Genomic DNA, 27,615 nt, shown 5'->3' on the forward strand with positions numbered 1-27,615 from the left:
AGCTGCACACGGAAACGCCGTTTACCTTCCCGCTGGTAAGCGGTCCCTATTTATCTACTTGCACCCGGAGGTGCTTTCGAACTGCTAGGTTGGCAGGCGCTGGGACCGAGCAGCGGGAGCGCACCCCGCCGCAGGGATTCGAACCGCCGACCTTTCGATCGGCAAGTCCTAGGCGCTGAGGCTTTAACCCACAGCGCCACCTGCGTCCCTTTTTGTTTATGTAGGTCATCCCAATTCTATGGGCTCATGATGTGCAAAGATAAATGGCTCCACCTTTGAGCCACTGCTTTGCATCTGGCTCTGTCTGACAAAGTAGATCTCACAAGCAGCAATGTCTGCTTTTGTGGGGGGGGGATGAATTTGAATTTTAAAATATATGTGCAAAGTAGAGTAATTTGTATTAGAAAATTTTCAGTTTGCATTAGAAAATGTCCTGGTACCCGAGAGAGTGATCAAAATTAGCATGTTTATTTCACTTGCATTTAGTAAGCAAAGCTAAAATCTCTGAAACTGCCATGCTTCCTGAATATTTATTTGCAGTTGGCACCTATTCATTGTTACTAAGATGAAATTGAAAATTTTCCGTGAAAAAACAAAGCCCTGGAAATTTTTCCATCACTGTTAGCAAATCGGAAGTCTGTCCATATATAATGCAGAACAATGCAGCATACACACTTGAGGGGGAGGGAGAGCTTCTCTATGGTGGAATCCCTTTCTTATGTATGCTCATAAAATATAGGTCTCCTCTGGTCTGTCAGGTTATGTAAATAGAAGCATATACTCTTGTGTGTGAGAGAAATAAGCTGTAATAGAACTGTAATCGTATCTGTGTGCGTGAGTGTATGAGAGAGGGGCACTGTCACTGGAAAAAGTAAGGTGGTCTATGGATCTGGGAATATGGCTGCATCCTATTATTCTATCCCCACACTTAATTTGACACACTAGCTAAACCAAAGGCTATGCAAGATTCCCCACCTTGATACATTCCTCACACTTTCTTGGTGGCAAGCATATGAGTGGAAGATGTTTGCTCAAGCAAGGCTTCACATCTGGCATTGCCTTTTTTTTTTTTAAGTGGCTGTATCTAGTGGCTTTTTAATTTTCTTTCCTTTTGTGGTCAGCAGAAGCACTGCCGCAGTAAAGCCGGGGACAACAGAACTGTTTATACCATCAAAGTGTCTTTGCAAATCGTCTTTCCTTCCCATGGTTATATTAAAGCCATCTTTGAAAATTGTGGGTGGAATACTTATACGAGACAGCAGATCTGTCTATAAGAGGTGTCTGGACCTGTTTATATTTCAAGGGCCTTCCTTTCTTATCTATCGAAAGATCCTTTTGTTGGTAGAAAGCTCTAGGCTTTCCCTCCCTGCTTTCATACATTGCAGGAAAGGAGAAGCAATTATCTGTGAGCTCCCTTAGCTGGTAAATCATTATGGTTAGTAGAAATGCCCATCTACCCAAACCCTTGACAGGATGGTAAAGTATAATTTGGTCTTGATAATCCCAACTGCTGTGAAATTGGATGAACATATAGCTTCCATGAAAGCTGTCTGCCTTTATTTTTTCCAATCTGTGAATTTGCTGTGTTGTCAGCCAACTTGGATAGGACTCACCAGCTTGTGCAATAAAGTGTTTACAGTGTTTCTGAAAGACTTGCTAGGTAGCCACCTTCTGTCCTTATCCATCATCTTTGGATCTGCTTCTCATGAGATACAGGATTGATTGACTTATCAAATGCTTGTCAGTCTATTTTCAACTAATATTGGTTCAAGATTCTTCCTTCATTTGTTTATTGCCTTCAAACCTTCTCTTTGTCATTCAAGTTAATTTTTCTCTTGGAGAAGAACTTTGATTTTTATATGGTGCCATAACATCTGTCCTGCAATTGAACAAAGAGCAGAGACAATTTTGAGTCTGGGTGAATATTGCCACTTAAAAAAAGAAAAGAAAATACAAGCCTTAAAGGTCTACTAATAAAATGATGGGCTACTTTTAGGATATTTGCACTTTAGCCTTATTTATTTATTTAATTTCTTTGCAACCCATTTCTAAACTTTTATTGTACTTTATAAGGTGCTTCTAACATCTGTGTGCCTTACATATCTTCAGCAGGTGACCTTTTCTCTGTCACCACATCACCCTGCTGGGAAAATGGCTATTAATATCACAGGAACTCTCCCAAGAGTAAAGTTGAACACTGTTGTTCTTAGTAGTAGAAAGCAACCTGAATATGAGAGATCACCCATAGTCCGTGATTATAACGAGCCATGAAAAGCTTTGGCCTTGTGTGCTTACCCATCCCCTGTCCTCTTTGGCATGGCTGTGAGGAGGCATTTAGAAGCTTTTGCATCAATTTCAATTAACCACAGTTTGTCAGGCTTGGATGAAACAACAAGCTGTGGTTATGCTGAACTGGAACTGCTTCTTGTAGCTGCATTTGAGAAGGACACTGGAGGAGATAGCATGTGACCCCAAGGTTCACTGCAGCTTCTCATCTGATTAAATGATGATTTATGTTGACTGAAAATCTCGATCTCTCTCTCCCTCTCCCCCTTTTCTTGCTTTCCTCCCTCCCCCAGAAACGTTGGCTGAAATTTTTGTGCTCTTTTGCAACTTTCTGTTTCTTTCTTGCGATTCTTCCAGATTCTATTATTTAGGGAATAATTCATTGGATGTTGTATTTCTAATGAATACTTTTGTGGGTTTTGTGGGTTTAGTGAAATGTCTTTTCAAACCGTCAGGGAAAATCCAGATATATGCTCAACAACTTTCTGTCCGGATTTTCACTGTTTGAAATATGGCATCCCTAATATGTTCCACATTTCCTCCAAAGAGTTCAGAGTTGTATACATGGTTATGATTTTATCCTTGCAGCAACTGTGTGGGTAGGTTAGTCTAAGAGATGCTAACTGTCTCAAGGCCACCCAGTGAACTTCATGGCTGAGTGGAGATCTGAACTTGGGTCTCCCCATTCCTCTTCTTATGCTATTAGTGCTGCATGGCACAGGTTTATTGTTTGATGGTTCAAATAATATGGGATTTGCTTATGGTGGGGATCTGTTCCTTTCCTCTGAAAAAATGTATACTTTTTGTTTCCCTGGAGTAGTTGATATTTTGCTAGTTCTAAATTCTGAAACTGTCTCTAAAATTACTTCTAATTCTCTTCAAGTGGCAAAGATGCCAGAAGTGAATACTATACCTGCTGAAGTCTCCTCTTGAAATGTTTTTCCACTTCCTCCCAGGAATAGCAAAGCTGGTTCACTTAGCTATCCTTGCTACAGGATAACAGTCTCTCCAAGCCAGATGTGCCTTGAGTTAGCCAAGAAACTGACTCCTGTACTCACCTTTTCACACCAGGTTGGACTGCAAAAATCCTGAGGATTGTTAGATTCAGCAACCTCCTTTCTCTCACAGAGGTGACGTACCTTGAGCGAGGGCTTAAAGTGGTGACTCTCCATTAAAATAAATGGCTCAGGATTCTGTTTAGCTTTTATTTTTTTTAAAAAAAGCTATACAATGTTGCAAATAAAGAGACAGATAAATTGCATCCAGGTTGTCGTAACTTGGAAGGAATGCCCTCTCCATTGCTCTGCACTATATCCTTGATTTTGACCAGCAGCTTTCAAATCAGATATATATTCAGATGTTCTCTTTCTTCCCCCACCCCTGGTTTTCAGTGTGATAACCTTGTCACTGTTGGAGCCTGAAAGTCTAGTTCTATAGTTTAGCTTGTCGCCTCAGGAATATTTGACCCTCCTCCCATCATTCTGAAAGGCAGATGAAAACTGAAGGTCATTCTGGGGGGTGTGGTGAAGGGGAGATGGTGTTCAGGCAACCAACAAATCTCCTTCATATTCTCCTTCTGTGTTTCCTAAACAGCAAGGTATGCTGTTTATTGTTTGTGTCTCAGGATGAAATCCTGGTTGCATCAAATTCAGTGTTGCTTTGGCTTCTAACTTTAAATGAATACCTTTCCTTAACACTATATCAAAGGAAATACAATGTCTGTTGTCATCACAACATATTCTTAAAAACCTATTTCTATATCAGTGGTGTGTGGTGAATTTTTTTTGTAGGAGAACAGTTAGGGCCGAGGTGCCAGCTTGCAAGGGCGATTGTGGGGGTGGGGGAAGGTGATGTTATGGGGGTGAGTGTTGTGCCTCCTGGCCTAAGCTGGGCAGAAGCTTCCTAGACTTTGGGAAGGGGATGGCAGGCCTCTGACAGAAAGCTAGAGCCCTCCTTTCTCCTTCCAAAAGCAGAAGGGTTCTTGGACCCAAAGCTTCCTGGGCTTTGGGAAGGAGGCGCCAGGCTTTAATACTTTAATACTCTAAGCTAGCAGGAACATTTAGGAGACTAGCCTAGTTCCCTATGTCTACTGACTGCACGCCGCTGTTCTGTATATCTACAAGCTTTATAATAAAGGTTGTGGCTACTATTGTAAAACTACATGTTGGGATTTTGAATTAAGTAAACTTTCTTAGTGTTTTCTTACTATGGGCGATCCTATTTTTAGATGAGGCTCAGTCACATGCTGCCAAATTCAGGCTGTGCAATTAACGTTTATTTGGAGGTCTTGAACAACAGACCCACTTCCCATTTTTTGAAATAAGGAAAAGGGCAGGAAAATGCACTGGAACATGTAGGACAATGCTTGATGCAACATCATGTCACCTCCCCCCCCCCAACACAAGTTGAAATAAAAGCTTAGTAAATAGCTGGCATCATCCAACTTTCATGTGAACAAATCAGGTGACAAGTCACTGCAGACTGATGTGACTCCAGTGCCACCTCTCACCAGTGAAAAGTTGTCTTTCCCCATGGAGGTATCTGGGGATAGATCAGACAGTGAGCCTGCTCTGTACACCCCTGTCACCAAGGTCATGGGGACAACTGTGCTGCAGACTCTGCTAACACAGTGTTCTATCTGTCCCACACCTCCAAGGGTGAGCTTCAGGGACTGTAAAGTTTGGGACAATGTCTTAGCATATGCCTAGCCATGAACTTAGGCCACTGTGACTCCTGCAATCTGATTGCTCTGTAGCCTGACTTTCATAGTGTACTGACCTATGCATTAAAGCCTTTGGCAAAAACAAAGTTGGGTGTCCAAGTACTGGCAAGGGGAAGATCAAAATGTCTCCATCTACTGTCCAGGGAAGGAGTGGTAGAAGGGAGCCTGCTGCCCCCTCATCCTGTCGAAACGTAGTCAGCTCCACCATGAAGATCTTTTGACCAAAAGGTGTGATATAGAAATAATCTAAACAAATACTGTCCTTGTAACTAGCTAAAATTCAGGCATGTCCTTTAAGCATATACTTGAACTCTACTTCAGTGCAATTTTAAGCAAGTTTTGAAAGCAAAATGCTATAAAATGCCAGTTTTTTAAAAAGTGAACAGATGGGGCTTTCAGCTTGACTGGACTCTTCAAAAAGAACTCTCTCTGAAAATTTCTCATTGCCTGAAGACAGCGAACAAGCTGATTGTACAGTCTTATATGGTTATATTACAAACTAAATCCAAGCTCTCACATCCAACTTAGGGGTCTTACAGCTCCAAAGGGTGATCTGTGTAAAGAAGGACAGAAGTGGATTAATGTGAACTTTTCCCTCCCTTATTGGCCTTGCGCAAGTTGTTCTGACAGGATTAGAGTCTAAGAAGTTGGAATTGGTTGTGCTGACAGAAATGCAGGCTGGCAGCAAGGAGGAAGGGATATAAGCACCAGTGATTCATTTTCTAGGGAAAAAAGTCTTGCATCTGTACATGTAATAAAATATTTACTATGGCAGCTTTTAAAAACTTTTTTGTGGGATGTATTTATAAACATTTTTTACATCGCTTTAAAATCGACTTTAAAATGTTAGATTCAATAGCATGATACTACATTAAAGTTTTTGCTATAGGTTTTTTTTAATAAGGTTGGTTTTGTTCCTCATCTTTTTAGCTAAGTAGAACAAAGTCTTTATTACAGCACCTACAGTGTTACAATACAGTACATGTACTGCAGCTCTTGAAAATCCCAAGGTGTGGAAGAAATTGTAAATGCTTATAAGTTAGTTGAAAGTTTTCCCCAGACAGTATCAAACATTGATTCAGCTTTCACATATAAAATCACAAATGACATCATGTTGCTGTTGTGACTGTGGGGCACTAGGGACATTTCTCCATTTATGGTGGGAGTGTCCACTTGTACAGAACTTTCAGTCTGAGGTGTATCAGACTCCACAGCTTTCACTCTTAAATCTATGGAATGATCCGACACAACAAGGGCATTCAAAAGAACTCATTACACGGTTGTTGGCAGCAGCCAGAATACATTTTGTGCACGAATGGAAGGCATTGCAAGGATTACAAATTTCCGCATGTTATAAACGCGTATGGAACATTGTGATAGAGGGAAAAGATAACACATAATTTGAATGTTTCCAAGGGATTGGTAACTCCAGAATATTTCCATGCCATGTGTTGGGACTTCATTTCTTAGACTGTTACAAAGAGCTTCTTGGACTCTATGGCTTTACCAGTGCATGAAATGTGGCATTCCTTAGCATTCGTGGCTGTTTTATATATAATTATGTTTCACCATTTTGATTTTGTATTGACTGAGAAAAATTGCCTGTAGTCTCTGTCCTCCCTTGTTAGGTTGTGTTGTATGGTGTGTTAATATATGTGTCAGAGAAAAAATAAGATCCCAAAGTGGACTAAGGCCTGATTTATACAAGATGGCTGCCACCGGTGAAGCTCTTACCTATGTAATCACTCCATCATGTGTAAATGCATTCAGAAATGCTGGTTTATTTGTGTGTAACTTTAGCACCCCAGTAATTAGCTGGGCTGATTAACCTTACCTTATTTGTTCTTGCCACCAGCCAACCCACCCCTTTCCTTTCCCTTCCCCATGTTCTCTGGTTTGTGCATAGAGCCTGAAGATAGCAATTTCTCTTATTTGTGGCTGAGCATAAAGGATGTAAGAAGCCATGTTAGAGTAATTTTGCTGTTTCTTACATTCTCCAAACTGCGGTGCAAGTATGAGCTGCTGTCTAGAAGGCCAAGGGCATATCCCCCTGGTGAACTGGATTTGCAGGTCCCTGCACAAAAAATACACTTCCCATTCATTGCACACTGCAGTGCTACCAGGCATTTTGTGGTATTGCTTTCTGTGATCTTTCTGTTGCATGTGCATTCTTCTTTGTGCATCTGGATCCCTTCCTTCTCCCTTTCATGTTGGCATCTCTTTGTGTGAGTGGCAGACAAGGAGCTTTGATCCTGCCACAGGACTATAACTTTGTTATAATTTTTTCTGCAAACTGCTTTCCTAATCCCTGGGCAATGGGAAGCTCTCGTGTCTATTCATTGGCCATGTGCTTATGCATCATGTGTGGGAGGACTGTGTAGACTGGGTTCCGTGATGTTGTCATGGTGTGTGATGTGCTGATCGGTGCCGTCCGTGTATGTGGGGGTGTCATAATTAAACATGATCATGATTAATAGTTGCAATGCAGTTGCGAGGGACTCTGTGGGAATGGTGGTTGTTGTTAAGTCAGTGTTTTCCCCCCTTTTGCTACTATTGTGGTTTTGTTCCTGTTGCTGGGCGGGTATGTGAACCTGATGCCTGTGTCAGCTCTTACATCGTGGTAGCCATCCTAACTAGGCCATAGGATAGAGCTACACATCTCTTCCTTGAAATTAACCAAACTGAAAAATAATGCCCCACTGAAATGAAACTTAATGGATTTTTATAGTCTTGTAGAAATTTAGTGCAGGAGAACAGTATCCAGCAAATTCTCAAAACAAAACGTTGAAAACATGAACATGCCTCTCCCCCCCCCCCCCCATGCACACAGAAAATTGCAATTACTACAAACTGGTAGAGCCCATGTTACAACCATCTTCCAGGACTGTGAACCACCCTGAGGTCTATGGGTATAGGGCAGTATACTACTACTACTACTACTACTGCTGCTGCTGCTGCTGCTACTAATAGGTGTAAAGCGATGACATGCATAGGAATTGTGAATGCATTGAGTTTCAGCATGTCAGTACAGACTGATAGAACTGGGTATTCTAAAGATCATAGTGTGCAGAGTTCTGCTGTCAACACTCACCTGCCCACTAGTGGTGGAAATGAACTTGAGTAGCAGCTGCCATGCTGAAAAGTAGATGGGAAAATGACTGCAAATGTCCTTTTAAAAGTTATTTCATTTCATTAAGGAGAGGACAAGAGTAATTGTGGAGTACTGTATTTGCTTCTACGTATTCCAGTTAAAATTGACCAAACTACGTGGTAGCAGTACTCGCAACATAGAGGTAGTGTAAATACAAGAATAAAATCAGTTATGGTGTTGAGCTGTGGCTTCCTTTTCCTGCTTCCAGTTCTGCTCTTGGCACCTCCAGTGAATTATGCCTTGTGCTTTTACTATAAGGCCATCTGCTCCCCTTTTGCGCACACTGCATTCTGATGAGACTGGAAAGGTGTGTTTAAAATGCTGGTTATGAAGTCTGACAAGTTCCTGATGTTAAAGAGAGCTTGTGTTCTCTTCACTGTCTAAAAGTTTGTCTAAAATACAATAGTCAGACTGGAAATGCCTGTGCATGTCTGAGACTTTGCTCAGGCATATATGTTTATAAAATACTTAATAGTAGTATTGGTCTTAAAAGAGAAACACAGAAAGAAAAAGAGAGAGAGAGAGAGAGAGAGAGAGAGAGAGAGAGATGCAACTGCAACAGAGACTTATCTGTGAATACCCACAGTCAATCTGCATTTTGTTTCAACTTCGCCTAAATTTGTGCATTGTACAATAAACTGAGGCTCAGTTCAGATAAGGCTGAGGCACTGTTAATGGGCAGTTCCCTAGACCGGATGGATGAGAGGTGGTTTGCACTTGATAGGTTATACTCCCTCTGCAGGAGCTGGTATGCAGCTTGGGGCCAATTCTGGATCCACTGTTGTAGCTTGAGGCCTCGGTGGCGCAAAGTGCCTACCATCAGCTTCAACTGGTGGCCCAGCTTTGCCCTTATCTACACAGGGGTAGCCTAATGTCTGTTGTCTGTGCTCTGGTAAATTCTTGGTTAGATTACTGTAATGCACTTCAGGAACTTTAGCTTGTGCAGAATTCAGTGGCCAGGATGCTCACTGGGGCAAGAGGATTTGAACATATAACACCAATTCTGGCTTGACTGCAGTAGCTGCCAAAGTTTCCGGACCCAGTTCAAAGTGCTGGTTTTGACCTATGTAGCCTTAAACGGCTCTGGATCGCAATACCTCAAGGATTGCCTTTCCCCATATGAACCTACCCAGACCCTTCAATCATCACCTGAGGCCCTTGTTCAGGTGCTTCCTCCACAAGAGGTCTGGAGGGTGGCAACATGAGAGAGGACCTTTTCTGCAGTGGCTCCCCACTTGGGGTAGGCTCTCGCCAGGGAGGCTTGCCTGTCGCCTTCCTTACATATCTTCAGACACCAGGCAAAAGCAATCCTCTTTCAGGCCCTTTGGCTAATTAAAGAAAGCCTTTTAAACTGGGTGGGGGTGTATTTTATTTGTTTGTTGTTATGGTATGCATTTTTGTCTTTTTATGCTTCCAACTCTTTAAAGGATTAAACATCTTTGAACATAGTGGGTATTTTTTTTTCCTTAGTAAAGATGTGTAGGATTGTGTGAACATATTAAAATGGGTTCTTAGGGTAGTGGTTTTGTTTACTTTTATCCAGTGCTATGTTAGCTTTCAAAGGTATCTGGAGTAAAAATTGGTTGCTTAGCAACCTGCTTCAGTTACAAGTGTTGGTGAATGGGTCACTGATTAGCTGCATCTGACTACGTGGGCTCTGGACCACAAGAGCTTATGCTACAATAAATTTGTAAGTTGCCATAAAACTCTTCAATGGCCATTGTATACAATCAATATTTATAAATGCCGGACATTCTATGTTCCAACAACCAAAATATCTGAAAATTTTGGTGACTGAATTTACAGCAGTTGTAGATAAACATACAATACACCTTTTTTTTATCTGTATGCTTGTTTAAGAGTATCTGAAACAGAATTATGTTCATTTCTGTAGATCTGGTCCTCTTTGAAACTCTTAATCATTCACTTAGTTGTGAATTAAATTACCAATTGTTCTATGCACAGTGAAAGGTCAGAATTGATGGGACCTGGATCCCAGTCTTTGGAGGCCCACAGGTCTCCCATCCTTGCCATTTTGGATATGAAAACTTGAACAGACTGTTGTATGCCCCCTCACCCCGCAACCACCTCATCCTAACAAACTTGGATATAACCTTTTCCCGTACTCCATTTTCAGACTGGGACCTAAATCCAGATTCCATTCATGGCTTCAACTTCAGCCAGTTCATCTCTCCATCTCCTACCCTACACCCCTAAGTTTTGTTTACTACCCAGCCTGATGAATTCAAAAACCTGCACAATAGTTTATAACATTTGGTTGGCCTAAATTGTCCTGGTGCCCTGATGTGGATTTTGGATTTTTTCTTATGAGTCAACATTGTTATCTGTGCTTTTTTGCAATTTGAAGAAAAAAAATGTCGAAAATGTGGGATGCTGCTCTCAGACTAAAGGCTTTAAGATTCTCTTGGGTGAGCAAGAGGCAAGAGCAGGGATAGGCAACCTAAGCGTGGGGGCCGCATGCAGCCTCAATCGCCTTCTCAGTCCGGCCCGCGGACAGTCCAGGAATCAACGTGTTTTTGCATAAGTAGAATATGTCCTTTTATTTAAAATGCATCTCTGGGTTATTTGTGGGGCATAGGAATTTGTTCACCCCCCCCAAAAAAAAATAGTCTGGCCCAACACGTGGTCTGAGGGATGGTAGACTGGCCCACGGCTGAAAAAGGTTGCTGACCCATGGGTAAGAGGCTTCAGAGAATCTGATCTTGCATATTAATCCAGAAGCATGAAAATGGCACTGCAGCACTGTCTATGAAAACCACTTGGCCTTTTAACAAAATAATCTAGCTACAAATATTAATTGGTGGTACACAAATATTAATTGGTGCTTGGAAGGAAGAGAAGATTGTCTTGCATAGAATGATGACGCTAACGAAATGAACTCTGAATTCCTCTGCAACATTCCTCTGTTTTATTTCTTCAATGTAGGGATCTTATTTTATACGTAGCATATGGCTTAAGTGAAAGTGAAGGTAGAAATTGATTCCAAGACTTTGATTCCAAGTCAAATTTCATTCATATATGTAATTTTGCAATTTGACAGTGTGATATACACAAGATTGATGATGCTTTCCGTTCATGGCAAGAGGTGGGGATAGCATAAAGTTCTGCAATAAGAATGTACTGTAGTAATCTCTTCAAACCTGATGTGCCATAAAAATATAGAATAGCCACCTCTGTAGCAAGTGATAGATGCCCCCAAAAGACAAGGGAAAACATCAATATACCACAAATTCATAACTATCAGAAACATTCTGCACTAAGTTATCTTATAAATGCAGACCCACTTGTTAATATCTCTGGTGTGTAATGCTAAGTAAATCTCGACATAAACCCAGGATGTTTGACTTTTGTACTTTGTTAACACAGAATACACCTGTGATTATCTCTGCTAGTTAATTTTACATGCTTTATCTTCCCTCTTACTGTGTGCAGTTGGAGATCTCTCTGAAGGTTATTTGCTGTGAATTCATGGCTTTTCTTGTCCTTACTACAGGACGCTTATGACGTCTGAATTCTGAAGTGCTTTGCACTGCATGTTTTGTTGTGCTGCTGCCTTCTCTTCTGATTGGCTTCGGGGAGTTGGAAGATAGCACTGTGACATGTTACTCGATAAAGTACATGGTCGCTGCTTTACAGCTTTTGAATTGCAGTGCTCCTGTATACCTTGCTTTTGTATTTTCAAGGTGGAATTAGGCACATGAGCAAGCCTTTTATAATGGGTGTTTCCACCTATTGAGAAGCGATGTAAATGCTCCAGAATGTTGAGCACTCGAGAGCAGGAACAGCCTAACCTCCCCTTTTATCCATTTTTGAGATCACCTTGAACTACTAATAGTTGGAGAGTTGAAGCCTTACCTCCCAGTTGTCTTGATGATGGAAATCTTTATTGCCTTGCTCTAATGTTTGGGATTGTGCAGGTCTGCTACAGAATGACATTACTGACACTAGCAAGATTTATTCTTAGAGAAGGAATTGTCAGCTGACGTGTCACTGGACTCACATGGGGTGCTGCTCAGCCTCCTCCCCTGACAGCTTCCTCCCTCCCTTACTTTGGGCTTCTCAAAACAACTTGTAGAGAAGGAAAAACAGGAACAAGCCATGCAGGTGAGAGCAAGAATCCCGCTATGACTGACATGGCCTGATCTTGCTTGGTCTTACTTCCCAAGCAGGTGGGAGGGAGACTGCACAAACTGGACTGCAGCCACAGTCTTCTCCCCCTGTTTCAGGTGGGAGTGGGAAAGAAGATAAAGGACTAGCACACTGGTTTGCCAGCAGGTTGCTGCAGGGAATGATAATGATAATGATAATGATGATGGTGATGATGATGGTGATGATGATGATGATGATAACAATAATAATAATAAATTTATTTATACTCCGCCCACCTGGCTGGGTTTCCCTAGCCACTCTGGGCGGCTTCCAACAAAATATTAAAATACAATAGTGCGTCAAACATTAAAAGCTTCCCTAAACAGGGCTGCCTTCAGATGTCTTCTAAAAGTCTGGTAGTTGTTTTTTTCTTTGACATCTGGTGGGAGGGCAGGGGCCACTACTGAGAAGGCCCTCTGCCTGGTTCCCTGTAACACGGGCAAAGGTTCATGGGCTGTGTCACCGTCCTTTCATACATGGAATAGCAGTGGATACAAAGACCGAAACACAGACATATTGTCTGACTTGCCACATACAGGCTCTGCTGTATTGACTTTACCTGTCTTCACGGATAGCTTTTCCTCCTAAGCTACTTGCTTTGGCAAGAAGATATATAGCAAGGTACATCTTTGTCCTTCTCCCACTCTAAATTGGAGACTCAGACTGTCAAAGACTGTTTAGAAGAGGTTTGGGGAGGGGTGTTGGTTTGGTAGGGAAGATGTAGAGCAGCTGTGCTGGCCGAGGCAGATGAGGGATGTAGTTAAAAACATCCAGGGAGCACAAGGTTGGGGGAAGCTGATGTAGAGGCATATGACACGCAAGTCATGAAAAACTGCTTTAGAAAATAGAGAGACGCAAAGCCACGTGATGCAGCTTTTGTTTTGTTGCTTTACTGAGGATAAATCTTTGCATCAAAATGTTGGAAGCACCTTTTTCTATTGACAATTCCTTCCCCCACTCCAAAAAAGTGTGCAGTCTGTCATGAGACAAGCATCTTCCCTGCAGTTTCCATGGTAAGCACTCCCCCATAATTGAGTCACAGACGCAGGAGGTTATATAAAAGAAGCCAATTTCTGGATCTTACCTAGTGAGGCTGCGTTTGTCAGCAGCATACGTAATTTGAGCATCCTTACAACAAACATCACTGGTGGAATCAAAATACATACAAGCTGTTAAAGACATCATGTTAGTTGTGTACCTTTCTTAGCATCTCTATTCCTTTTAGTACTCTACTTGCTATTAGGCTCACCATTTTATTAAGGTTAATAAACCGACTTTATAGAACAAGGAAGTTGCAGGGGTCAAAGCTGTGGTATGCTGTAGATCTGCGTGAAAGAAAATAACAGGATTTGTTGGGGGAGTATATATAGAGCAAAGCATATTCTACCCCTGTATTATAGAGCAGAGAATTCCCTTTTGACTATCTGGGGAAGAACTCGGGTACCTTGACATGCCAGCAGAGCAGATACTAATAAAAGATATTTCTTTGCCTATTCTTCCAATTTGTCACTTGCCTGGAGGTGAGTAGCAGAAGTTCTGCAGGGAAGTAGCTGGGTGAAAAATTGGCTGCCTGCCTATCTCCTCTTTCTCTCTCCCCATTCCCCAGTGACTTGTACAACCTGTGACCCATCGAGCTGAGCAAATCATACCAGCTACACTTGTGGTCTGTCAGGTTGTGACAATTCATATGTTTTTGCAGTCCCAGGCAAGCAGTAAAACCAGGACACATAAGTATTTTATGGGTCGTCATCTGCAAGATCTGCACCGTTTGTGTCCTACCAAACTTAGCATACTTTCTCCCTCTGTGCAATTCCAGGTTGGGACTAGTAGCATACTGCTGTACTACACAGAGAAAATTGCCTACTGTTCTGAGGCCACTGTAAATAAAACAGACTTTTAAAAAAATAGACTCTGCTGATATTTGCTTTTTCATTATCTCCCCTTTTCCCCTCTCTTTCCTCATCACCCAAACCATTTTGACTAAAGATAGTTCTTGAAAGACTGTTTGCTCCTTCTAGGTTTATGCAAGAAAATTAAAAGTATGAGAACAGTTTACAAGTTTCAGCAAGTCTTGGTGTTGTACAATGTTAGCTTATGAAAGGGAAAAGGCGGAGAAGGCTCCTCCATCAAGATCAGATATCTGGTGATTACGGTAGATATTTGTCAGTTGAGCAAATAGCCCAGATACCTTGTCACCAAATATATTTGGTAGTACAGTAGTAGGATACTTCCTGGATACTGTTCTTTTTTAAAAAAATGTTTTTCAGAACACTTTTCTTATTTATTTATTTATTTATTTATCTATCTGTCTGAAGCTTAACATTAGTGACCGTTTTATATCCACGAGGGGAGAGTTACTTAGCGTATAGCCATCTACCAATTTAAGCTAAGTTTGGTAGTCTGCCAAAATTTATCTTTGGATAAGATCATGCCTCTCTCATCTGAATATTGTAGGAAGTGAAGGTCTTCTCTCTGACGTTACTAAGCTTTGGAGGCCACTTGAAGTGCAGCAAGAGTTCGTGTTTTCTGATCGTTCCTGATGCCAAGAGAAACTGCAACAATGAGTAGTATCCAAGCTTTCTAAGGTTTGAAGAAGCAGTGAAGCTCTACTCTAGGGTTATGCTGAGTCTGAGTTGCTTTGAAATCTGCTTTAAAAGCACCTTTGGATGGTTTGAAGATGTACCTTGAGAAAAAGTCCCATTGGAAAAATTCATTGGATGTGTTTTGATTAAAACTTGGATGCCATGTTTCAGATTTTCCTTCAAGTCAGATTGGCCGGTGGTCCTGGTTTTTTGTGTTTGTTTGTGCATGTGTTTTTTCCTGTCCCTGCAATGTTTGTTAGTTATACTCTGCCTTTGCAGTGGGAGGCAGTAATGCTTCTGAGTACTGTTTGCTGGAAGTTGCAGGAGTGGGGAGTGCCCTTGTGCTCATGTCCTACTTGTAAGCTTCTCGTGGGCATCTGATTGGCCACTGTGAGAACAGGATGCTGGACAAGATGAGCCACTGGCTTGATCCGTCAGAGCTGTTCTTATGTGGTTTGAATAATCAGGAGCTGCTCGCTATACAGACTTTCCAGCTGTCTCTCTACTCATGGAACTATTTGTGTAAGCAGATCTTTGTGTGTGTGTTTGTGTGCGTGTGTGGGAGCTGATGGATGGGTGGCCCTGTTTTGCAGCAGGGAGGTGGTATGCCTGGCATTTTAATCTCTTAGATTGTATTTTGAACTGCCAGGATCAATGCAACTGAGGTTCTCCTATGTAAATAGCACTTCAGCAGAGCCAAATGCTTTATTTGGACATATTTATTATGTATTTATTTCAACAATTCATACGTCGCTTAACACAGTCTTTAAGTGGTGTACAATAAAGTTTCAAAAGATATAATAAAATAGGCTAAAATTAACTGTAAAATCAGAAAAATTTGTAATTACAATGCCTGCTAGAAGAAAAAGGTATTCACCTAGTGCTGGAAATTCAACAGGGAGGGAAGCTGTCTATCTCAGCTGGGTGGGAATTCCCTGGAATGGGGCCCACAATACCGAGCAACATAGCTCCTGCTTGATACAAGCTATGTCTTTTTGCCCTGGGGACCACTATCAGTAACTGTTCCCTAGACCTTGGTGATTGGTATATAAGGAATCAGGTGGTCCTTAATGCATTCTAGACCCAAGTTGTTAAGGGCATTGTAAATTAATACAAGAAACTGGAACTTGGCCCAGTAGCATATGGGCAGCGAATGCAAGCTCTTAAGCAACAGAGCAACATGCTGGTGGTAGTCTGTCCCTGCCAACAGTCTAGCAGCAGCCTTTGACACCAGCTGGAACTTCCAGACTAGACCCAAGGGTAGCCCCACATATAGCACATTTCAGCAATCCATTCTTGAAGTTCTCAATGCAAGAATTGCCATGGCCAGACTATAACGGGGTGTCGGGGTAAACAAATTTTACCAGGAATGACCAATTTGTGACCCAGTATCAGTGTTCAACCAACAACAATTTTTGTGCAGCTGCCAGGTTAGGGGAAGGCTTTGGACGGGCAAAACAACCTGATTCTTTGGTCGGCGGATGCCAGCTGGCTCTTTTAATGGGTGAATGCTTATGCCACCTGGGTGCTGTGAAATTGAAAGGAGAAGGCTCCCTGAACCTTGTTTTCTTCCATGCAGGTGCAATAATGTAATGGCTGGTTTCCTTAACACCAGCTGCTTCATAATTGGTTAGCATGTGGCAATTCCTGATACGTCATATCTGTTGCCTATTCAGCTCCAGTGCCTGGGGTAGGACAGGTGGAATGTATTCTGTCTTGCCCCACAAGCAACTTAAAGCCTGTCCTGAATTGGATAACACAGTTCTTGACATCCAGATACATAAGTGCAGTGAGAAGTTGCCATTCCTCTTAGGAGTGCTTAATCGATCGAGGGCTTGTATATTGATAACTATTTGCCGCTAGGTAACCCTATGCAAAAAGAGGAGGAGGAAAAAACCAGACAGCAACATGCAGGATCTTTAGAACAAGCTCTTATTTTCTTTGGAGCTATGACTTTTTCTTTTCTGAAAGTATTGTCAGATTGATAGCATGTGGGTCCTCTGCTCTCCAGGGAGAGCTTCCGAGTTGCTACAAGTGAGTGGACTTTTCAAGCCCTGCTGACTAAGAAGTTGTTAATAAAAGCTGCCAGTAAGAAACTCCATATTGCAGCAATTAATCACCCATTCCTAATTTTTCCACATGCAGTTGAACAAGTGACCCTTGTGAGAAAGTGAAGGTTCGTACCACTCTTCTTGAGCAACTACAGTACTAGGAAGGCATTGTAGCCAGTATTTGTGGAGTAAATGGTTTGGTAGGTTGTTTGCACATGCACTTGTCCTTTTATAGAGAATAAATGATCCCTTCTATAAATATAAAACTGTATGCTAAAAATTCATTTGGGGGAGGGTAAATGTACCCCCCTTTCTCCTTATAGATGTTTATCTCTTAATCTAGGTCATATCAGCACAGAAGTCTCTATGCTGTTAGGCAACCGTTCAGCGGTTTTCTGTAAAATTTCCTAATGAACTCTCATTGAGCCCTAACATAAAAGCAGTTGTCTTTGACTCTCTGGCTTCTCTATGCAGGAGTTTAGGGGGCTCCAACTACCCAGGGAACAGACATTTATAGAGGCTTCTGTTCTTCCCTTGTAGCATTTACACCCCATTTGTACAGTTTTGTCATCTGCAATCTGTACAAATTGATGTGAATCTGAACAATCTGAGATTTTCTGTTTTATAGCTGGGTAGATATTCATTTTTTAAAAGTCTTACTTTCTGATCTGTAGTGTCATAAAAGGTTTCCTTGGAAAATTTCTGGAAGGTGAATGAAGAGACAGGCTAATTTATGGGCTGGGTGGAAAGAGTCAAGTCAGTCATTATTTCTGGAATATGAAATGTGTAATGCATGGCCGATGTACTGCAGTCATAAAATCATTAGGGCCCTGAGCAAGGCATGGGTCAGTATCCACAATGGATCATTTTGTAGGGTTTCATTAATGCTTTGCAAAGGTAGGTTTGCTTCTCAGTCAGTCTTTGAATTTTGTTTAATGTAGGTCATAATCATTTGCATACTGTAATATTTTACAAATACCCCAACATATCTTCCAGCTTTTTACAGGGGAAAATGGGTAGATATCTTCTGCTCACTAATAATGTAGTGAACATGCCAAATAGAAAAGCCATTTTCGTTGCGTGATATTTGTACCTACCCTCCAAAGCAATAAAAATGCAGTAATAAATAACTCCATCATTTTGTTTGAACAGAAAAAAGTTTGTTAGTACAGAAAAACAAAAAAGAAATATACCAGAGAGTACTATAATAAATGAAATTTATTTGTTGTGCTGGTGAAAAATAAAACTATATGAATGTTTTAACAACTTTCTTCACTTACCTACTTCCTTCCATATTTCTTATCATGTGATGCTTTATACATTGGAATCAAATTCTATTGTTTTGTAGATGGTTTGAGGACTTGCCGATCGAAAGGTCGGCGGTTCGAATCCCTGCGGCGGGGTGCGCTCCCGCTGCTCGGTCCCAGCGCCTGCCAACCTAGCAGTTCGAAAGCACCTCCGGGTGCAAGTAGATAAATAGGGACCGCTTACCAGCGGGAAGGTAAACGGCGTTTCCGTGTGCGGCTCTGGCTCGCCAGAGCAGCGATGTCACGCTGGCCACGTGACCCGGAAGTGTCTCCGGACAGCGCTGGCCCCTGGCCTCTTGAGTGAGATGGGCGCACAACCCCAGAGTCTGTCAAGACTGGCCCGTACGGGCAGGGGTACCTTTACCTTTACCTTTTACCACTGAACTAACTTTTTCAAGTGTGATCTCTGTTAACTTTCCCAACAGAATAACCATAGTGTTTAATTATAGTTTGTGTTTTGCAATCAATCTTTTCAATATAGGCATTTCTTACAATCCTACAAGTCCACCAGAGATGTTTAAATCTTGCTTGGTCCTGGCCACCCCTCCAAATAATTTTTGAGATATTCCTATTATAGTACAGAAAAGAAAGTACACTTTTGCAATTGATGCCACGTGTGCATACTTCATTTTACAATGGTACCTTGGTTGTCAAACTCCCAGAGAGTCGACTCCCAGAACCATTTGAGTGCTTCCTGCACTCAATTGGAAGCCACATCAGTCGCGTCATACATTTGGCTTCCAAAGAACATTTGAAAACTAGAACACTTACTTCTGAGTTTTCGGCATTCGGGAGCCAAAATGTACGTGTACAAAGGCATTTGACAACCAAGGTATGACTGTGTATTTATTTATTTAATATTAAATCTACTACCCTTCATCCAAGGACCACAGGACTGTTTACAATATAAAAATACAAAATACGTAACATAATAAACAAAATAATAACCCTTTGAGGAACATTCCAAAAAAAGGTGGCATACACTTCAATTGTGTCTATTTACCAGGGACTGTATCTGTTTTCTCATACTGGCTCTTCATAGAGTAAATCACTCCTAAGTTTGCCTTTTGAAGATACCCAGTTTAAATTTTGTTAGTGTTGTTGTTGCTTGTGTTCCATCTCATCATTATCTCACAAGTAAAATTAGTAGTTCCTAAAATAGCCTTTTTGGAACATTACACTTAATACATGTCTATGTAGTTGTGGCATCTAGCGCTTAAGCAAGTTTGGCACAATAACATTGACTAGCTCTCCTCCATTAAGTCCCATCAATTTTTGTGAAACAGTTGAGAATATGCCTCTATCTGTCCTAAAGAAGTAAATTCAGCCTTGTCGCAGATGCCACATTTTGATCGAACCAACTAGAAAAATTGTTTGTATGCATTATATAGGGGAGGGCAGTGCTTTCCCCCCCCCCCAAAACAATGTTTAGGGGTACACTCATTTTCCTGCTCATATTGAAATACTGCCCCTCAATGAGGTCAAACTTAGATTCACAAGATGTTTAGTGGTATGCATACCCCTGTGTCCCCCCAGAAAAAAGCACTGGGGGAGGGTCATATCACCTGTGTGTTAAATACAGACATTGGTCTATTTTTGCAACACCATTTTACCTGTATAAAGAATGGGCAGACCTTCTTTTGAATGTTCAGGTTTCAAGCTAGTTGAAATAGAATTTCTTGAAAAGTGTACTTTAGTCCAGCATTACAATACTAGAGCACATGAGTTGTTGTTTTCTTTTCTTTTGAAATTATTCCCAAGGAACAAGATGTCTTAAGTATGTGTCTTTTTTCTTGGACTGGATACTGTTTTGATGATTTAATAACTGTGTGACCAGAACTTATTAAATATGCAGGTCAGCACATGCTGTGCATTGATGGCTTTTGTGTAATTTTGTTTTCCAGGGTTAAAGCTGTGAAGTGAAGAAATGATTCCTGCATTTCCTATTTCCCAGGCTTGTACGTATAATACTTCCCTATTCTCATTGTTTACATAGATCCAGGATAAATGAAAGCTCTTTTAAAGTTTAAGGTGCTTGTTAAGACTGGATAATTCTTTGTCTGCGTCCAGAGATGCATTCCATTGGGTGATCTTGCCAATGAGGTGTGGGATTAAGAATAAAAACACTGTAGTGAGATAAATGAATATTTCAGCAGTATACACATATGAGTCATGAGAACTTTAGAAAGGATTAACCACCTAAGGAGCAAATATTAAAATGAGAAATGGTGGTCCTGTTAGCTCTGGAGAAAAGAAAAGGGAGTTTGGGGTGCATTTAGATTAATTGTACATTGGGTTTTAGTAACCGATTGCCCAAAATAGTCTAAGAGCTCCTAATGTGACATACTCTTCTTTTCATGAATTTCTTTAGTGGTGCTCAGTCTTGACTGAAAATAACAAGCTTAGGTTGTTAGAGAAGATTCATAATCAGGAGCTTGCAAAAAAAGAAGAGTAGTATTTTTTGGAATTTCCCCTAAAATAAAATGCACATTTTCAGTTCCAGGGTGATGTTTTCCCACAGAAATGATTCAAGAGTCACCCATTGAATGAACCACTCTTTTAAACTTGGGACCCTAACATGTTCTAGCTACTTGTCATGTGCTTCCCATATCCCTCTGATGTGTTTGTAGTGGGGGCCCCCGTGTAAGGGAGATAGGGCATTCACCATTTATTTCCTTTTCTCTCTCCTGCAATAACCTTCATCTTTCTGCAGGCCAGGGATGCCCATGAGTTCCTCAGTCCTTCCTTTATCAGGAAATCTCCTGCCCCATGCCTTTCATCCCAAAGAAAGGTAGAGCTGGCTTCTGTATAGCTATAACAGATGGCCTTACAACTTGCATGTCCTGACAGGAGTTCCTGGACAGGGGCATCCCAAGTTCCTGTAGGTCTTTACCTGCTGGACCACATTCACCAGCAGAGTTGTGACCTCTTCTCCTTCATCTGTCTTAACTGCCCTCTTAGCACTGTCTTAGAGCATACATATGCATGTGGGGCTTGTAAGACCTTGTAAGGGCAATAAATGTGCAAGGTCTGGTATTGTATTGAGTCAAAGAAGCACTGAGTACTTTGATGGCTGGATTCTGTGTATTTTATTAAACCCCGGTATCTGTAGTAATAGGTCTCCTAACCCCCTGTGTTCAAATAAGATTAGCGACTAGTTGATCAGAAGGTAGAAGCATTACTGCATATATAACTTGAAAATTAAGATAACAATTGGATTGCTTCAGTTATGGTCTCCACCTCACCTTAACAGTGAGGGCTCACTCCAACATTTGAGCTGATAAGCAGTTTTAAACACTTACAATAAACTTGAGAGAAAATAACACTTCAGAATGACAAGGAGTCCAAGTAATGTGATAATAAATACAGTATCCTTTTCTAGTGCCATATATGTATATATTTTTTCTGTTCACAATAAGGACCTCAAATGACATCCCTCTACATATGGAAAAAGGGCTGGTAAACTTAATCAAAAAAGATATTGGGTTGTATCCAACCAAAGTTATATTTAGAATAGATCTATGAACCTAATTTAGTCATTTCCATTGATTTCAATGGATCTACTCTAATGTTGATATAACCCTTTGTCATGAAAACATTTTGTATATTATTTCTTCCTGGAAGCTTCTTCTTTCTTCTCTTCCTCTTTTCATGTGCCATTGGATGTGTGTGTTCAAAGCTTTGAGTCTCTGACCAGTCCACAGAATTATATTATATGTTCCCTTTGAAATCTGCTCAGATCCTTCCACCTATTACTTAGATCTTGATCAGAAATGGTGATTCGTCAATTTTTATTTTTTTATGAGTAAGGCTTATACTTGGACACTGATTGATCCATTTTGGTTTAACTGGTATTTAGATACTAGGGGAATCCCTGTTATCAAAAGTGAAATGTATGTTACTCTTGTCCTGTGTCCTTAATATTAAGGGGTAGAGAAACTGATCAAGTAAGAATTTTCACTGCAGCTGTGATGGTTGCAAGAACTCAATTCAAAATATCTAATTGAAGCTATTGAAGAGGCCTCTGGGGTTGGGTGCTATCAAACACAGATACATTTGCTAGTTCAGGGTGGTCCTACACGTTCCCTAAGGGCTGCATGTGGCCCCTTGATGGTGGCCTTCTCAAAGCCAGGTAAGCAAAGTGCTGGGCTTTGAGAAGGAGATGTGAGGGTTCTGAGAGGGTCCTAAAGTTCTCCCTCTTCCTTCCCAGCTTTGGAAAGGAGATGGGAAGGCTCTAGGACCCTCCCAGGGCCTTCTTCCCAAAGCTTGGCGCCTTGCTTAGCCAGATTTGGGGAGGCAGTGTGAGGGCTGGTGTGTGTGCAACAAGACAGCCAGCGGCCCACAGGTATGAAAAGTTGGGCTATCCTGTGCTTGTTATTTGTGTCTGTCTAATCAGTATCTTTGGATACTTATTATGGTCTGATTTTCCCCTCTTTAAAACCAAGAGAGCTTATGAACTTAATAAAAATTGCCACGTTGAGTCATACCAAAGCTCCAAATATGGGCATATGTCAGAGTATACAACTGGAGGCAAGATACTATTAAATGCTACAAGTTGTTTCATCTTCACACACCCACACACCTTTCTTCAATCTTCATACAATAGAGATTTCTGTGTTTCTGTGGTTTGAATTTCTAACAAAACATACATAAAACATGTTAAATTCTACTAGGCAACAGTTATATAATGCAACGAAGGAGAAATACAAAAGTGTTATATGATTCTTTCATCCCCAATAGCTTAATGCATAATTAAATCTTCTTCGTTGTTGGCCATAAGGGAACTATTCTTTTAATTACTGCATGTATCTTAGGCCATTAAAGGCATTCACCCAGAAAAAAACCCGCTTGACGGTTTTCTAAAATTTGATATGCATACTTTCTTAGTGTTCCGCTTCCCTTAGATACAGCACTGTCCAAAGGGAAGCCTTCTGAGGAGCGATTGGAACTTTACCCTCTTGGTTTGGCAGACGGCAGTGACTTTTCCAAACTACACATTATAATAGCATCAATAGGTCCAGTTACAGATAGGTAGCCGTGTTGGTCTGCCATAGTCAAAACAAAAAAAATTCCTTCCAGTAGCACCTTAAAGACCAACTAAGTCAGTTCTTGGTATGAGCTTTCGTGTGCATGCACACTTAAGCATCAATAGGCTTCACTGTGAACAAATGTGAAATGGTTGGGCTTATTTTTGTGCATGAAGAAATTGTAATGAAGGAATAGCACACAATTCTTGAATTAAAATGTACAAAGAAGAGTTGCTGCTGTTGCAGCCATGTAACGAATAACATCTGTATGTAGTGTAACATGATAATTTTAAAATGGCTAAAACAATACATTTTCTGAAGCTCCTAAGATCCTGCAAACTTGATCCACCAGCTACTAAGAGGAAAAGTTAGATAGTTTTTTTAATAGCTTAGTAGATCACTCATTGGTCTTGAATGCTTTTAGACAAGTTGCTTTTTCCTTTCTTCATTTTACCTTCCAAAAAGTGAAGAAAGTATAGGTTTGAGAAGAAGCTTAATGCTTGCCGGATTCAGCACATGTGGCCTGATTACCGGTAAATGCCCAATATAATATGTTAAATCCATGCGCAACCTTCATAAGAAGCTAGAAGTTCAACAGGTCTTCATGCTTCAAAACATTTTGAGAAATTATTCCCATCTTCATTGTCTTTTTTATTTCAAAACTACTTTGGCCTTTCTTTTCCCCTTCCAAAAAATGCACTTTGGGGATTAAATACTTCAAAATCGTTTTCTAAAGGTGTAACCTAATTTGTTTGAGACCTGAAAGAAGCTGTAGGGGTGTTAGTTTTGTACAGTGGTACCTCTAGTTGTGGACTTAATCTGTTTTGGGGTGCCGTTCGCACCCTGAAAAGACCGCAACTAGAGTGCCTCTTCTGCGCATGTGCACGGCGCGATCGAGTGCTTCTGCGTGTGCGCAAAGCATGCAGATCACTTCTGCGCATGTGCGGGCAGCAAACCCAGAAGTAAACAGGTTTGCCGTTCGTAAGCTGAAAGTCTGTAACAAGAGCGGAACGCAAGGCGAGGCATGACTGTACCTGGTTAATTTTACTTAGCTGTACATGTGAAATGTTTAAGTAGAACTGAGACAAAGTCATTCAATGTTACCTTTTTAACATGACATTGTGCCTCAGCCTTTTTCCTATACCTGTAAAATTTATTACCAGAATAATCTGGACAGGATTTATGGTTGAATGAGGAGGACTGTGGAGCATATTTCCTAAGAATAAAGGTCTACTGAGATCAGTAGGTCTTATTCCTATGTGTGGATAAGTCCCATGCACACTTACATGAAAGGAAGTCCCATTGAACGCAATGGGGATTCCTTTTAAGTAGAGTTACAATGTGAGAGATAAAATGAAATTCAACACCTGCTCGTCCCTTCCCTGAATGAAGCATATAGGAGTCCTTGATTGGTGAAGGACTTTTTTCTTGTCCCGGAAAAGATGGTCAGTTACATACAGTGCTTACCTCCACCTTCTTGCTAGATTATGAGTTCTAAGGTCAGGGCGCAGGTGTTTCCCAGATCTGTTGATATGCCACTTTGTAATTACAGGATGTGACTGGACCTATACATTTCTCCCCTTCAACCATAATTTTAAACTGTTCCACTCCCAACTTCTTTTGCAAATCAGATTCTGTTTTCTGGCTTGTGCATGTCATTACCAAAGCCTTCCCTAGCAACCAGATATAGCTAATAATAGCCCCAAGCCCAGCACCAAAAATACTTAAATGTGGCAGAATATCTCTGAATGTGAGGATGTAGCATTACGGTCTCCCTTAATGCCTCCAGTCCCCTTCAAGTAATTGAATCAAATGAGGCTTATTGTACCGTAAGTAAGACTGGCACTGTGAATTAGGTAAGGTTATTTGAGCCGTAAGAGAAATTCCTTTTGTTGTTTCCATATTAAAATAAAATGTTAATTGAACTTAAAATACGGTTTTTTTGGATGTGTTTTTTTTATCCCTCATCTGTATATATGTATTTGACTGTATATATGTATTCCAGCTTGTGATCTGCTTGGTGAACATATCCTCTTAAGAGACATGTATTGCCTTGAAAAGCCGCGCTGTTCTTTGATGTGAGCTGCATAAATTGTTGCTGTTGGACCCTGGAATACAACGCTTTAGGGTTGCAATACTTCAAGAGCATTTAGCTGCTTTTCTCATGGAGCAGAGGTACGTTCTGTAATTTTATTGTACTGTTTTCTCAATCTGTTATGCACTATACATAATAGTCAGTAATGAATAGCCTGCCTTTTCATTGTGAGAGACTTCAAGCCATAGAACGTGAAGCTGTAAGAGATGCTCAATTATTATGTCCAGTCTTTTGCTCCAAGGCAGGCACTTCCTTTTTTTTCTTTTTTTAACCACACAACAACAACTCTATGGTATACCTATTTAGGGAAAGGACCATAGCTCAGTGGTTGAGTACATGCTTTGCATGCCAAAATATCCCAGGTTCAATCCCCGAGATTTCAAAATACAGCTAGGAAAGTCTCCTGATTAAAACTCTAGAGAGCTGCTGGTGGTCACTGTAGACAGTACTGAGCTTCATCAACCAATGGGTTGACTTGGCACCAGGAGCTTCCTGTGCTCCTACAAGTCTCTATCGTTGTCCACACTGTGCACACTACCAATAAGAATTAAACTTTGTAGTAACCATGTGATGGGGATCAGGTAGAACTACATAGTTCAGTTCTCATAACTCTGGGCTCTGCAGTTACCATTTGCTGGATACGAACCAAGCACCTAAAAAAAATGGTGGCTTCAAAGATAGATCACTTGGTGAGGAGAACATTTGCCCCCCAACTGACTTCTGAGAGGACTGAGGGCAAAGTCCCTTCCGAAATAGCCAGCTGAAATATTTATAAAAGACATGTTAGTAACAACTTAGAACAAGGAATTGGAGATGCACAGATATTCCCCTTTCTCCTTATCCCTTTTACTAGAACTTGGGGACATTGCACATAAACACACTGAGCCAGTTTGCACATCCCACTGAGGCAAATGATGGCTTAGTAAGACTGGGTGTTCTCAAGAGAGCAGATTGCTCCTCTTGTGCTCCTCCTCATGACCTTCTGCTGCTGAACTTGACTCAGCATGTAACCTTGGTTACACCTTGTGGTTTGTCTGGAGCGAGATAAGCCACAATCCTGGGTTTGGACTACCCACTCAGCCCACACCATGCCTTACCATACTGCAGCTCAGCATCAGGACTAGCAGAAGACCTTGATATTCTCTCCCGGAACTCTTATGCTTACGTGTTTGTGTTATGCCATTGTTTGGTTTAGCATTCCATGCAAAGTCCCTGCTGCTTTGCTGAGCAGCCATCATCTGGGCAGTGGAGAAAAGATTGTTGTCCCTGTTTCCATCTTTCAGCTACTGCAGAGCTGAATATAGCTCATGAGCTGGGAACTGCAGATAGGCTTCCTGGGGCTTGGTGGGCTGCATAGAGTGGTCGATGGCTGCATGTGACCCACCTGCTCTCCAAAACCATATTGGGAAGAACTTGTCTGGATCTGAACCACTGTTTCCTTATTGACCAGGCAAGGAGATGACAGATTTTTGCCATGTTGACATGATTAAAGCAAATGAAAGAAGAGGAGCTATGTGCCTTAATTTCCAGGGGTAGATCTTAATTATAACACATTTTTCTAGTTATTGATCAAAGCGTTTCCTTCCACATCTGGTATCACCCTTCCATTGCTGGCCAGTTGCTTTTATATTTAGAGGAAGGAGGGGAGTAGCAGCAGTGTTTTATGTGGTTGAGCTTCCTTCCTAACATGTGCCAATGATAGGACTGCATCCTAAAACATGGGATTTCCTTTCTCTGATCATTGATCTTATAGCAAGCTGTTCCAATGTGTCAGAAAACATTTAATGCTTTCTGCTACTTCTCAGCAACACAGATGAAATATTTTCCAAGTCACATGTGACATGCTTACTACATGGTGATATTGTTAATCTCCATATTGGTATCTAAAACAAGAGAAGCTGCTCTATTTGTCATTTATGATCTATTTGAGATTCCTGCATGACAGGGGGTTGGACTAGATGACCCCCTGGATCCCTTCCAGCTCTGCAGTTCTATGACTCTGTGATCAGTATAGTGATTCATAGTTGGGATTAGAGGTATAATTTACATTAAGTCTAAAGCTAAGAATGAAAAGTAAGCTGTATTTTTTTTTAGCATATCTCCCCCATATGCTCTTAATTTCTTTAGTTTAGCAATATTCAACATCTGTTAGCCTTAAATAGTGTAATATTTATTACTGAATTATGATTAAGTTGGCTTGTTTATGAAGCTATTTGGCTGTTCT

General features: G+C 41.0%; 1 protein-coding gene across 7 annotated transcripts in view; it reads left to right on the forward strand.

The window, feature by feature from the left end:
• The window catches only part of TIAM1 (TIAM Rac1 associated GEF 1), a 189,933-nt gene that overhangs the window by 20,113 nt on the left and 142,205 nt on the right, over positions 1–27,615 (forward strand). For all 7 annotated transcript variants that reach the window (XM_083735895.1, XM_083735897.1, XM_083735904.1 and 4 more), the window contains exons 2-3: positions 20,174–20,227; positions 25,302–25,471. The gene's annotated coding sequence lies outside the window, so the exon portion shown is untranslated. The remainder of the gene's footprint in view (positions 1–20,173; positions 20,228–25,301; positions 25,472–27,615) is intronic.

This window comes from Podarcis gaigeae (assembly GCF_964106915.1).
Source record: "Podarcis gaigeae genome assembly, chromosome: 4".
In the NCBI taxonomy this organism is placed as follows: domain Eukaryota; kingdom Metazoa; phylum Chordata; class Lepidosauria; order Squamata; family Lacertidae; genus Podarcis; species Podarcis gaigeae.